At 40.2% G+C, this 13,368-nt stretch overlaps 1 protein-coding gene across 2 annotated transcripts in view; it reads right to left on the minus strand.

Moving 5' to 3' along the window:
- The window catches only part of LOC306917738 (homeobox protein Hox-A2b-like), a 128,589-nt gene extending 123,161 nt beyond the window's left edge, over positions 1-5,428 (minus strand). For both annotated transcript variants that reach the window (XM_079495990.1, XM_079495989.1), the window contains exon 1: positions 5,400-5,428. The gene's annotated coding sequence lies outside the window, so the exon portion shown is untranslated. The remainder of the gene's footprint in view (positions 1-5,399) is intronic.
- Positions 5,429-13,368: the final 7,940 nt, after the last annotated feature.

Below are 13,368 nucleotides of genomic sequence, written 5' to 3' on the forward strand. Positions count from 1 at the left end.
AATCAACCCTCCTAGATTGCTTCAACAATAGCCTAGCCGAGCTAACCCGCTCCAACAATAATAACCTGGCTGAAATAGCCCGCTCCAACCGCGCCACCACTATCAAACCCTTCGATGGCGACCACCTGAAATTTCCAAAATTTCTAAGAGACTTCCAAAACCACTTCGACGATCATATCTCAGTGACGAACACTGATCGCATAAACTTCCTTGAAGGACATACCACCGGCCCCGCCCACAGACTGATCGAACACTCCCTCTCCATTCCAGACACAACACAAGCATACACCGCCACCATGAAGAAACTTCGGGACCAATATGACAATCCCGGAATCATCATCGAAATCCTCTACGACAAAACACTCAACTGGCCTCTCGTACAGACTGCCGTCGAATGTGACCGACTTGCCGAATTCCTCGCAAACTTCTACGAGAAACTAGAAACATTACAAGAAACCCACTTCTCATATGTGTCCCTCGCGAAAATGGTCATTAACAAACTACCACGACAACCACGAGACAACTGGTCGACCCACAAGGCTGAAAAAGAGAAAAGTAAGCAAACACTCACCTTCAAAGATTTAGTAGAATTCATAGAATACGAAGCCATCAAATGGAAACACCACGAGCAAGACTCACGGGAACCCCCACACCCAAACAACAGTAACTCTCCGGCTCGAAGGACCATGTAACTGAGAATACCTATGCTTGTAGGGATTATCAGTAGGATATGTTGGGAAAGGCCTTTGTATTGAGTTTGTGCTTGAAATGTACTGTAATTCTGCAAACTGTTAATACAATTTTCAATCAATCAATCAATCAGGCTTTATGGCCTTATGATTAAAGGACTGTATCTCGCCTTAGGCGTAGGGGGAGGGAGCTGGTGAACTAGTCAGTAGCAGTCAGCTTGAGCCCAATGATTTAGGTACCTCCTTGATGTATAGTTCTGAATACTTCTTACAATATGAGATACTTAGTAGTATAAGATATCTGCTTATGAGATGCTTAGTAGTATAAGATATCTGCTTATGAGATGCTTAGTAGTTTAAGATATCTGCTTATGAGATGCTTAGTAGTATAAGATATCTGTCTATATTATATATATGTTCTTCAGTGCTTCTGGACACCGCACTTTATAGGGAGACATTACTTCGTGGATGATGTCATGTTGTCCACCGTTTCCGTGACAACACTATATCTATAACATAAAAAGACCAAAAACAAACATTTTCTTTTTTAACTCAATGTGTACATAATCATTGGATTAGATGAGCATAGCCAAGTTCAGTTCCTAGGTATATTGTTCCATCATGTTTCACTAATGCACATGCATACAAGAAAAATATTACATTTACCGTAACTTTATAGAAAGTATATCAAGAATATATTTCGGGTATCACACATGGGTCTTAAAATGGGCGTTGGGGCATTATCAGTTGATCTATGGCACCATGTCAAGATATTGATTTGGGGTTCGCATTTAAGGAGTGTATGGAAGCCAGATGGGGCACAAACTGCCATGCATGCACATGCGAATTGCTGTTTCAATTTATTTGTGTACACTGCTCCATTAATCTCAACAACGTTCCATTGCAAGTCTGTTGGAACGGAAGCTATGTGCGGTCATCAACATATTAGCCTACTTAATTATTTTATATATATAGAGGAAACAATCAATCATAATTTCATCAAGTGTGTGTATAATGCATGACATGTCCCCCCACCCCCATCAAAATATCCCTTCCATCTGGATATCTTTTATTTCAATTATTAGGATCTTTGGTAATCATTCTGTGGCCATTCTGTGGCCACTATAGAGTATAGACATATCTAAAATGGTGTCCTTAACACACTGCAAACCAAGGAAGTTCAGAAAAATGTGTCAGAATGTCTTGCCAAACATTTGGTGACCTCGCTGTTGTGCGATAATCCTGCCTCTAAGAAGGCTCGTCTTTACGGCCAAAATGCACTGCGAGCCATCACTTGTTCAGCTTTGAAGAAACACCCAACTGTGCACATGTGCACGCAGTGCCACATCTATAGAGGATGGCTCAACATTCATCACATTTACAATTTCTGCTGTCCAGCCAACTTTTCAAACTGTAGACAGAACCAACTTTTCAAACTGTAGACAGAAATCAAATATACTTTTGCTCTAATAGCTGTTTTGAGACTGCAACAAATTAGATTTAAATGAATACTGAGGATTTTAGTGTGGTATCGGAAACAACAAACAAACGATACAAAACAATACAAATATCACACACAGCTTTCCAGATACAAGTTGATTCAATATTAAATATTTTAATTGTTACATCCCACATACAAGGTGCTGTACAAGAGTACGGGGTTTGGCTCCTCAACATTCCAGCAAACAAAATAGAAAGAAAATAGCAAATGAAGTAATAATAGTCAATAAATAGTAGATCCAATACAATACATTACAATAACATTTGCACAGTGTAAGGTGCCTTTGTTAGGTGCCGTGTGCATGATGGGTCGTAATTATTATTTTTTACATATATTATTATTTGTATGTAAGTTTCAGGTGCCTGTATGCATGGGATATGTTGTGTGTAACATGCAATATGTTTACAGTAGGCCTTTCCATAATAAATGTGCATATGTGTATGTGGTTGTTTGCCTATATTGTGTGCGTGATAGTGTATGCACAGCTGTGTGTGTGCGCGCGCACGTGTGCACGTGTGTGTGCGTGTTTAACAGACAGACATGTACAGGCCTATAGGCAGCAGGCCGTTACTGTCCACTCCATTGCTCATAAGCCTGGTTGCCTGGTGGAAAAAGCTGTGCTGGAGCCTGCTGGTCCATGCATGCCTTGGTGCTGTGGTACCGCTTGCCACACGGTAGCAGCCTATACACTCCATGGTTAGGGTGGCCGGGGTCTTTGATAATCCTACAGGCTTTACTATATACTGACACACCGTCTGGTCTGTATACCGTATATATCCTGAAGGGAGCGAAGCCACTTATACTGATATGCTCTTGGCCGTCGCTACCACCCTGTGAAGCACTTTGCGGTTGAGGGCAGTGCCGTTCCCAAGCCAGGCAGTGATGCATATAAGTCCGGATGTTCTCAGTTGTGCCTCTTTAGAAGGCCCATAGCATCTGGGACCCATGCCATGTTTCCCCCACGATTATTATTATTATGAATATTCAACATAGCTACCATCTACTTCAGTAATGGCAAGAGACTAATGATTCATTTCCATCAGTGTGTGAATGGTATAGGGCCTACATGTAGGCCCCATACGCATCAGAACATGCCATTTACTGTGGCTTTTCTATAACAAAACCCCTTGAACCAAATATCAGAATAAACTTTATAGTGCTGAAGCAAATAGCAATATGTAAACATTTAGGTTTAGTATTCACCACTAGTAGTTTGTTTAAATGATTTTCTGCTGTTAAAGCTTCAGGCCTTGTATTAAATATGGACGTGGAGATTAATAGTTTCTGTCAAAGACATTAATAATTTATGGTTATGGATCATTTGTTTACAGGGACACCTGCAGTGGTTGCCAGAGTATAAAGTAGCAATATAAATTAGTGCAGTTTTGATATATTACTGCTGTGAAATAATATATCGGTAGTACATTTAGCAGTGGGTGCAGTATTATATAAGATTTCTAACAGAGAGTCAAATCTATCAAATCTGATGTGGCAGAAGTCATTACTTTTGAGTAGAAATCACAAGAAATAAGAGATACAAGTGCAAAGACTAAATAAAATACATTATGACCAACGTCAGCAAATGTTAAAATTGAAATGGCAAAGTTTGAGATAAAATAAAATTACATATAAACACATGCATAAAACGCACTATGATGAATATCACATCATGCTAAATTTCACTAGGCCTATAGTACACAGATTTACAGATACAAAGACACAAACACACACTCACACGAGCATGTACACGTCTAACCTCCCACCCACACACACCACTTGAGGTTACTAAAATGGCAGCCGATTTGTTTTTGTTGTTTTTTACTGCTCATCTTGGTATACATGTGGGTGTAATAAGACATAAATGTGAGAATTTAGCTCCAAAAGTAAATAACCACCAATGTAGTACTGATTTCTGGCATAGAAATCAAATACTTCTGGAACATTCTGAACCAGACAGAATGTTCCAGAAGACATTTGTTTACAAAACAGTTACCCGTTGGAAAACAAAACTACAAATAATTATAATAAATGTCAAATAAAAAACCACCGATCTAGTGGAAGCTCACGACACCTCGTGTTGCGAGCTGGTAGATGCTGCTATGTTTTGAAGAATGTTCACATATTTTCGCAGGAATTTTCACCACCATACATGCATGTAATCATTTACATGGCCAGAATAGGGTCACAAGCTTTTGTTGTTAAAAGACCATTCACATCATCGGACTATGTTTTTTCTCACTTTGTCACACTCTTAGTTCCATGTGACTGTAGTGGTTTTTACATGCATTCAGGAGCTGGAACTCAGGAGCTGCAACTCCTTCATTTCTCCGTGCCCTGACATGGTCCTCACCTTCTCTGATTGTAGTTCTCTGTTCTACACGGATGCAACATGCAGAAGTCCGTAGTCCCAGAAACAAGCATTTTTTGCACTTCCGGTACCCTCAGCCTATAGTTTTTTTAAAATGGGGTTTTGTTTAGCTGCCTGAAATAAGGTCTGTGGTTATCACAGGCGTAAGAATTGTTTCAGGTTTTGTTGTACGACATCAGTAAAAACCCCACTTGTGAATTTCAAAGCTTTTATGTGTCTGAAAAAAGGCAGTTGCTACCAAGTGGTTAAACGAGACTGAGGAGGTTGTCTGGAACATCAGACGTCATCATGCTGAACACGAAGCAGTAGTGGTGGAGGTGGTGACGTTGAGGTCATGTGACCGTTGTGTAGTTTGTTTAGAGTAGAGATGTCCCGGGGTAAGGGGTTGACACTATATAACAGATAAATAAAATGTTGTCAAAACTGCACGTGCACTTTTGACTGAGGAGTCTGCTATTAACAACACGAGATAAAATAAGTAATTTTCTTTTTTTTATTATAAATATTATTCTCTGGTATCGGTATTGGGTGTCGGTATCGGCCAACACAGAAATTGTGGTATCGGGATCGGAACGGAAACGGGACATCCCTAATTTAGAGTCTAATGTTTTTACTTTTGGGGAATTGTATTCATGCTTCAAAATAAATTTGTTAATTTGTGGATAATCTCTTGCTGATCATCAATAGTATCAACTTCCTGCTTCCGCCTACACAAATGCATCATCCTTGGACAGCAACCTGAGAGTAGCTGGTGATGTTTTCCAGAAAATTGTTTATTGTTAAAGATTTGAGGAGCGCCCGCTGGCCTAGCGGTCCAGACGCATGCCACATAGACTCTGACCTGACAGCGCACCGCGTGTTGGAGTCCCGTTCATGACGACCTTTGCTGTGTGTCTCTCCCAGTCTCCCTCTCCGTCTTTCCTGTCCGTCTTCACTTGAACCTATCAATAAAAGCAGAAAAGACATTTGATTTGAACAGGAATTCTTAGCAAAGTCCACATTTCACATGCCTTCAACCTATATTATTTATACGCACAAATAACAGTTCGGTAAAATGATGGTTATGTTTTGAAGTTAGTTCCTCAATTTAAAAGTACTATTTAAGCATTCAGCAGATGCTCTTAATCCAGAGCGACATACAGTTAGCAATCAATGAAATGAAGAGGAGTTGTCATGAAAACAGTACTCTATACTGTAGCAGTGGGAGGGAATGGCCAGCGTGTGATGCAGACGTTGTCGCCTGGATCAACGACAGGCCTGATCCAGGTCTGCTCATGAGGGGCGCGACAACGCAAGCGTAAAAAAAAAAAAAGAAGCTCAATCCAGGTCTAGTCAGTCGTGTGCAGGAAATGAGCACGCGCGCGACTATTTCACGTGACCGCACCCACGTCAATACGCTTGCATTGTCATCCCTCAACTTCTCCGTGTGTACAAAAAGAACGCAGGTCTCTCGTTGGAAATTATTTACTAGACGCATCAGTCGCTGGCCGTCTGAAAGGTCCTTTAAACTGAGATCACTAAAGACATCACAGCAGTAACGCTTACAATGTGTCATATTATGCCATTTTCTGCAAATGTTTCTCTCAGAATAGGAATGAACCCTATAGCATTCCTATACCTTTAGAATAGTATTCATATACCTTTAGAATAGAATAAGGTGTGCAATTAGTTTTTGCGCATAGTTTCTGGCATATCGTTATTTCCATAGGAAAAAAATCACACCGTGTGAAGTGAGGGGCGCTAATATATTAAAGTCTAACTCATGTTGCTATGATTAGGTTAGATTAGATTATTGTTAATGGCATTTAATGTTTGTGTTAGCGACTAAACAAACATTAAACTCTCTCCATTGTCAATGGCATTTATAATGTTTGTTTAACTAAAAACAAACATTAAACCTTTATATAGCTGCTCAAAAAAGGCAAGAAGAAGAAGGGGGTTCAAGTGGCAAAGAAGATCAAATAAGAAAACAAGAAACAAAAAAGATGTATACTGTGCATGATATACTTATGGACGTTTATTAAGGTGCTAGAAAAGCACAAAAAAGACAACACAGTCAGTGTGTTGTATAGGGGATTAAGGTGCACAAAGTCAGTGTGTTGTATAGGTGTTGTATAGGGGATTAAGGTGCACAATGTCAGTGTGTTGTATAGGGGATTAAGGTGCACAATGTCAGTGCGTGTCAACATTGATTGATTGATTGATTGAAAAATGTATTAACAGTTTGCAGAATTACAGTACATTTCAAGCACAAACTCAATACAAAGGCTGTTAACTGTGAGTGGACGACCCAATTAAGCATTACACTTGTTTCCAATAGGGTCCACCATGTTCAAATCATCAAAAACATTTAGAGACGTACAAATAGACACTTCTATATAGACAAAGGACAGAACAGGAATTCATCATAAAGGAGGTAAAAAGGGAAAAGAAACATATACAGTGAGGGAAAAAAGGGGTGGGCGGTGGGGGGGATTCACGTTCAGCTCCGTTAATTTGTTTATTTTCCTTGGAGGAGCTGCGTTGGGTCCCCAAGACGGCTCCGTGGCCGTACCTTGAGTTGGCTGTGTGGCCGTGACCGCATACATAAAGTAGACTGGTATAATCCGCAAGTAGGTCCATGAAGGAGAGCAAAGAAAAAGGTAAAATATTCAGCAAATCATTCCATTTCAGTGATGCATTTTGGGCTTGTTGCTATTTCATTCCCTTGAGTTCACCTAAGAAAAATAAGTGAGTTTAGAGCCCCTTCAGCCATGCATGCTGGGATAATGACATGTTCTGGAAGAGAGGTGGTGGAGGTGGCACCTTCTCTCTTTTTATCTCTTAGTTTTTTGTTCTTGTTTTTTTTACTGTTAATTATTAATTTTAATCACAAAAACACACATTAAACAGGTGGGATTCAGCCTACCATAACAGAGTTTTGTTTATCAGTTCACAAGTCCAGTAAAAGAAGAAAAAATAAAAATGTGCTACCAACAATTTCAGTTGATGACACTAACACAAAATCTGGACACAGAAATGTTTTGCTCCTGTGAAGAAGTAATGACACATTATTACCATAATTGTCTCCACCAGGCTGAAGGCATGGGGAGAGAGTATGTTTTGCACTCCATGACAAATTCAATTTTGATTTATGCCAAAGACACTGGAGTTTATCCAGGTGTGCAGAAACCAAAACAAAGAACAAAGAGCAGAAAACACAAGCTTTGACAGTTCACAGGCTTACAATTTACAATTTACAATTTAGGCATTTAGCAGACGCTCTTAATCCAGAGCGACTTACAATAAGCAAGAACAAAAAGCATGGGAATACATCACATATGTAAAAAATGCATTTATCGCGAAACATGCGTAAGCTAAGAACGTGACTAGAACATATCTATATAATGACACTATACATATAAACTATAACTAGAACATATCTATATAATGACACTATACATATAAACTACACATATATGCTATACTATGCTGTACATATATACTATGAAGTGCTATGACTACATACAATGCACTTATTGTGCTGTCTACATGACATGCTATAAGTCTGTTTCAAATGCTATATAAGTCTAAGAAGTGCTGTCTAAGGGGGGTAGGGTAAGTGCTATGGGCCATGATGGAGTCTGAAAAGGTGGGTTTTCAGACTACGGCGGAAGATCGGGAGTGATGCTGCAGTTCTGATTGCAACGGGAAGTGCATTCCACAGTTTTGGGGCCAGAAGGGAGAAGAGTTTGGGACGTGTGGAGCGTTGTCCCGGCGTTTTTAGTGAGGGTACTTCCAGCTTCCCTGCGTTGGCTGATCTGAGTGCGCGGGAGGGTTTGTAGGGTTCAATCATGCTGGCAAGATATGGGGGAGCCATACCTTTGGTTGCTTTAAATGCCAACATCAGAGTTTTGTATTCTGTGCGGGCAGCGACCGGGAGCCAGTGCAGGGAGCGGAGCAGGGGGGAGACATGTGAGAATTTTGGCTGGTTGAAGACCAAGCGAGCTGCGGCATTTTGGATCAGTTGGAGAGGCTGATCCAAAATGCCGCAGCTCGCTTGGTCTTCAACCAGCCAAAATTCTCACATGTCTCCCCCCTGCTCCGCTCCCTGCACTGGCTCCCGGTCGCGATGTGTATGCCAGCAACACACCCATCTCTCTTTGGGAAACAAATTTCTAAGGCACTGCAACTGCCACGTGCATGTTGACTAGGGTTATGTCCTTGGACCACACCTTTTCCCCCCTCTATATATATACACAAATCAATAAGTAGCCGATACACGCTCACAATGCATTGCACTGCAATAGAAAAGCGCTATAAAAATGCAATCCATTATTATTATTGTTATTATTATTATCTGCCATTTTCACTGAATGTTCGTCTGTTATGACATGCCCAGAATAGGGGCGCTTGGTTTCAAGTGGTTAGTAGGCTACCGTTGCCCATCAGATCCAGCAATGCAGATTGCAGAAAGCTTATAGCTGCAGTTATGAACAATATTCAATATTCAGCACAGCTACAATAAACACTTCTTTTCAGAATGGCATGCTCTTCTATTTGCACACAATAGAATTCGACAACACAAACTGACAAATTACATCATCTTCAGAAAAAGAAGATCAAGCACAAATATCACAATTAAGCGAATGTCCTTTAAAGCAACAAGGCAAACTACATGGAATCAGAAATATGTATATGATCTGCAACTGCCTCCTGAAGACAACCACCACTTTCTCAACAACCGGTGCAGTAGAGTGCATCTGGTTAATTAAACAACTGCTTAAAGGCCACCATCTATAAAACTTATCTATAAAACAAACTATTCAGTATCAACCAGCTCTGCCTATAGTAATTGAAAGCGTGCATTTCAGCGAGTTAATCTTCGCTAGTTTCTTGTCCCATAGATAGGTCAATGAGCATTTTGAAGAGATTGTCAAATACTGCAGCATATATGTGTACATGGTGAAAATCTTAGTGTTTATTTATTCATTTTTGCTTTAACTCCAACGTAACCAAATTGATATTTGTCCATATCCATTGGTCTATATATGGTCCATTTGTTTACATTTGGATACTCTCAGACTTAATACTCAGCATTTCAAGGTCAAGGTGTTCTTATGTATAAGGTACATACTGTAAGAGTAAATATGGACATTTTAGCAGCATCAATAGTAATAATAACGGTATATACAGACACAATAGTATTGTATGGTAGTACAGTAGATTGTGTTTATTGTGGATGTGGGGCTCAATGTCCTGCAAATTCAGCTATGAGAGCAAGGTGTATTTGTATACACAATTCAACAGAACATTTACAAAGAAAAAGTAAAAATAAATCCGAAAAATAAGAATACAATTATAAAATAACCTCAAAAATATATATTATCAATTCTTTGACATACTAGGGAGCCAATTAACACAAAGATCTAAGTTGTATGCTCGACCACGTTCTTGGTATTACACATGAGCACCCAGGCAGAAATCCGCAGCCTGCTTTCACTCACAATTGTTGGACACTTGTCAGCAACTACAATGAATATCCACTTTATAATGGTTTTAGATCTTTGGTGGTAATAATAAGCATGCCTAATGGCCTTTTGTAATGTTTCATGACAGATGAGGTCAGAAATAATGACAACCACCAGCAATTCGTCTGGTGATTTGTAATGTTGACAAAAAAGTTGAGCTATTCAGGGTTATCAATAAAACTTACCACCAGGATTATATTAGAAGTCATACATGCAGGGTAGAAGGTTTTCTTATTCATAAATATAGATTACCACCTAACATTACTGTATGGGTGGTCATTTTTCATTACCATTGGCTTATTGTATCAATCATTGCACAGGCAATTCTTTAAAGTGCACCGCAATCGCAGGGTTTTAAACAAATGGTGACAAATATTCCCAATGTTTTAGACATACATCATGTGAATAACGTGTTGCAAGAAATCAGGGCATCATACATATTTCTAGGAATCTGAGAAAATGATCATCACTTCTCTTAAAAAACAATTATGCTGGTGACAATGATGAATGTGGACTACTGTTATGCATTGAATGCAGTCCATTGGGGAGTCGTAGACAGGTGTGGCCGTTGAATATGCTATACTGAATAAACAAGGATTTCATTGACTGGCATATATTGATGCCGCTGGGCAGAAACCTTGTATGTATAGTAGGAAATGGAAAGAATAACCTGTAGATGGTAAAACAGTAAAGGGTGGATTTATAGATCCAAAGTGCATTTACACTCACGCGTTCAGTGGTGTAAAGTAACTAAGTACATTTAAAGGACCTAGAACTTATTAGGGAAAAACCAGGGCCACACAATCCGTTGCTCCGGTACTACTCTGCCAGGACTGTGAGAACCAGATTCTGGCGTATGGAAGGACTAGGCTCTGTGGGTTGACTCCTGTCCGGGCCCCTCCTACTGTACGTCTCACCAGGTCCACTCCTGCTCTCACCAGGCCCAGGACCTGTGCGTTGCACCAGACTCCCAGCACCAGGCACTTCATTCAGGAGTGGTGGATTATAATGGCCCTCCTAAAGGCCTCACGAGGGTTTTTTGGGCTTCCTCCTCACGGAGGACACAGGCTGGGGCGCTAACCCATACTGCTCATCCGGGTGCCGTCTACATTCCGGCTGTCACCTCCGGTGGTCACCAGACTATACCTGGTTGTCACATAGTCTATTCCTATGAGTCACTATAAATAGAATAACTATAACTAAAAACATTGCATGGATGCACCTGGGACGTATCCTCAGTGATGTATCCCAAGGTCATCGGGGTTTCGAACGTCATACCCCTCACTCAGGTGACCCAGCCGGGGTGATCCAATAAAGTTCTTGTTAATACTTTTAATTGATTAAATATGTATAAAACCAAAAGACTTAACGACTCGTTCAACCTGGCATCCCCATTCCTTTCCACACATTTTAAAAATAAATAAATAGCAAAAATGGTACATCTACAACCAAACAGTGGCATTAACAGCAATTATGTGCTCAGGCTATAGGGCAATAGTAATGTGGCAGTGTGGCACCACAGCAATTCTACGAACCAGTACTAATTAGTAGGCAATAGGCACTTAGGTTTTCTGTGCAGATATACTTGTGATTTATGAACACTTTTATATACAGCTGCTTCATATCTACAAAGAATCAAAATATGTTCTTGAAACATATTCGTAGATTTTGCATCTCAAGTAGACAATTAAACTAATTAGTAGCGTATTCTTTTAAAACTGTTTAATCTGCAGCATGTGGGATCTTCATACATTCCAATGGGACTTTAGCTTTGGCGTGAATTCGGAGTAAACTCCGATTACTGTCTGGGCCTTTGGTTCACGAAGCATCTGAAAAACGTTTGTCTTTTCCAACCGCCATGCCTCAAGTTAAGCCAAGTTAACACCAAGCAATTTTTAAAACTTCATTCTACGGGGGAACAAAATGCAGGGAGGAGCCTCGCCTGTTGAAGTAACGCTTTGCTTTCGAAATAGAGCGCTATAAAAGTGTCATGCAAGTCAGTCAGGGAACTGGTGAGTCAGCCATGGTCTGCTGCTGCTGTGTGGACATCAATCACCAACTCACGCATACACAGTATGAGCAAAACCAGTGGTGGAAAAAGTAAAAGCATCAATACCACAAAAAGTACTGTACCTGTTTTTGTACCTGTTAAAATGTTACAAAATGATTGGAATCAAAATATCCCTGTCCCATGGTACAAATTGTGCAGAATCTTTTCAAAATAGGCAATCTACAAGCTCACAACGTGATGATAACATGACGTTAGCTCATAGATCGGCTATTTACGAATAACTACCGGTAAGTACAAGATCGGTACAAGTACCGATTTTTTGATTTTTTAAGTCAAAAACTTGTGATGCATATTGGAAGAGATAATTATCTCTGGGAAAATCAGTATATGCACCTAATGGATATATATATATTTACCACTAAAGCTATTATGGAATTATTACCTTATATATAGAGTGAATAGGTAAATATAGGAGAAAATGATATTATGGTAAACACACAGGCCCGCTCCAGCGTCATCCTCTCAGCACATGCACACACATACACAAACAGAGGAACACAGACAGGTTCCCTCACAGGTCAAAGTCACCTCGACTGGACCGGACTGAGCAAACAATGGGACCGGATGGTTCACACACACACACACACACACACACACACACACAAGCTGACTTAATAAAACACGTACACAACACTCACTCATGACAGAGGATGACCGGGAGAAGATGACCGGGACAAGATGACCACACGATGGATCAGACCATCTGAAGAAAACTTGTGATTGGCCGAGTGGCGGCACTAAGAGACTATAATACTATGAAGGTTGTTGGTGAACTTCACTCATTGTCACTATAGGATGATGGGTCCAGAGCTGATAAATTCATTATGAGCTCTGCGGTAATCAATGTTGGTAACATCTGTCTCTGTTCGTTATAGTATGATTGTATAGGATTCATATATTATGATTTGGCTCAAGCACCATTGTAACTAGAAATAGGACATAAAACGAATTGACATAATCTTAACTTCTCCTGTGTATTATTCTGCCTGGTATGAGTACATTTTGGGAATAATCATCAAACGAACGCGTGTTGATTCCATGTTGTTTTGTCTATACCTCGTTAAGGGTGAGAAACGGACTGGGATCTCCAGCAGATGGTGACCCTGACACGTGATTATTTCCACCGGACCAGGCAGAACACAAAAGGATCTAAGAGGGTTGAACGTCTAACGGATCAACCTGCCAGGTCAACACACGGTGTCCTTTTTCCTGTGAGACTCAATAGAGGT

Source organism: Electrona antarctica (assembly GCF_951216825.1).
Source record: "Electrona antarctica genome assembly, chromosome: 2".
NCBI lineage: Eukaryota > Metazoa > Chordata > Actinopteri > Myctophiformes > Myctophidae > Electrona > Electrona antarctica.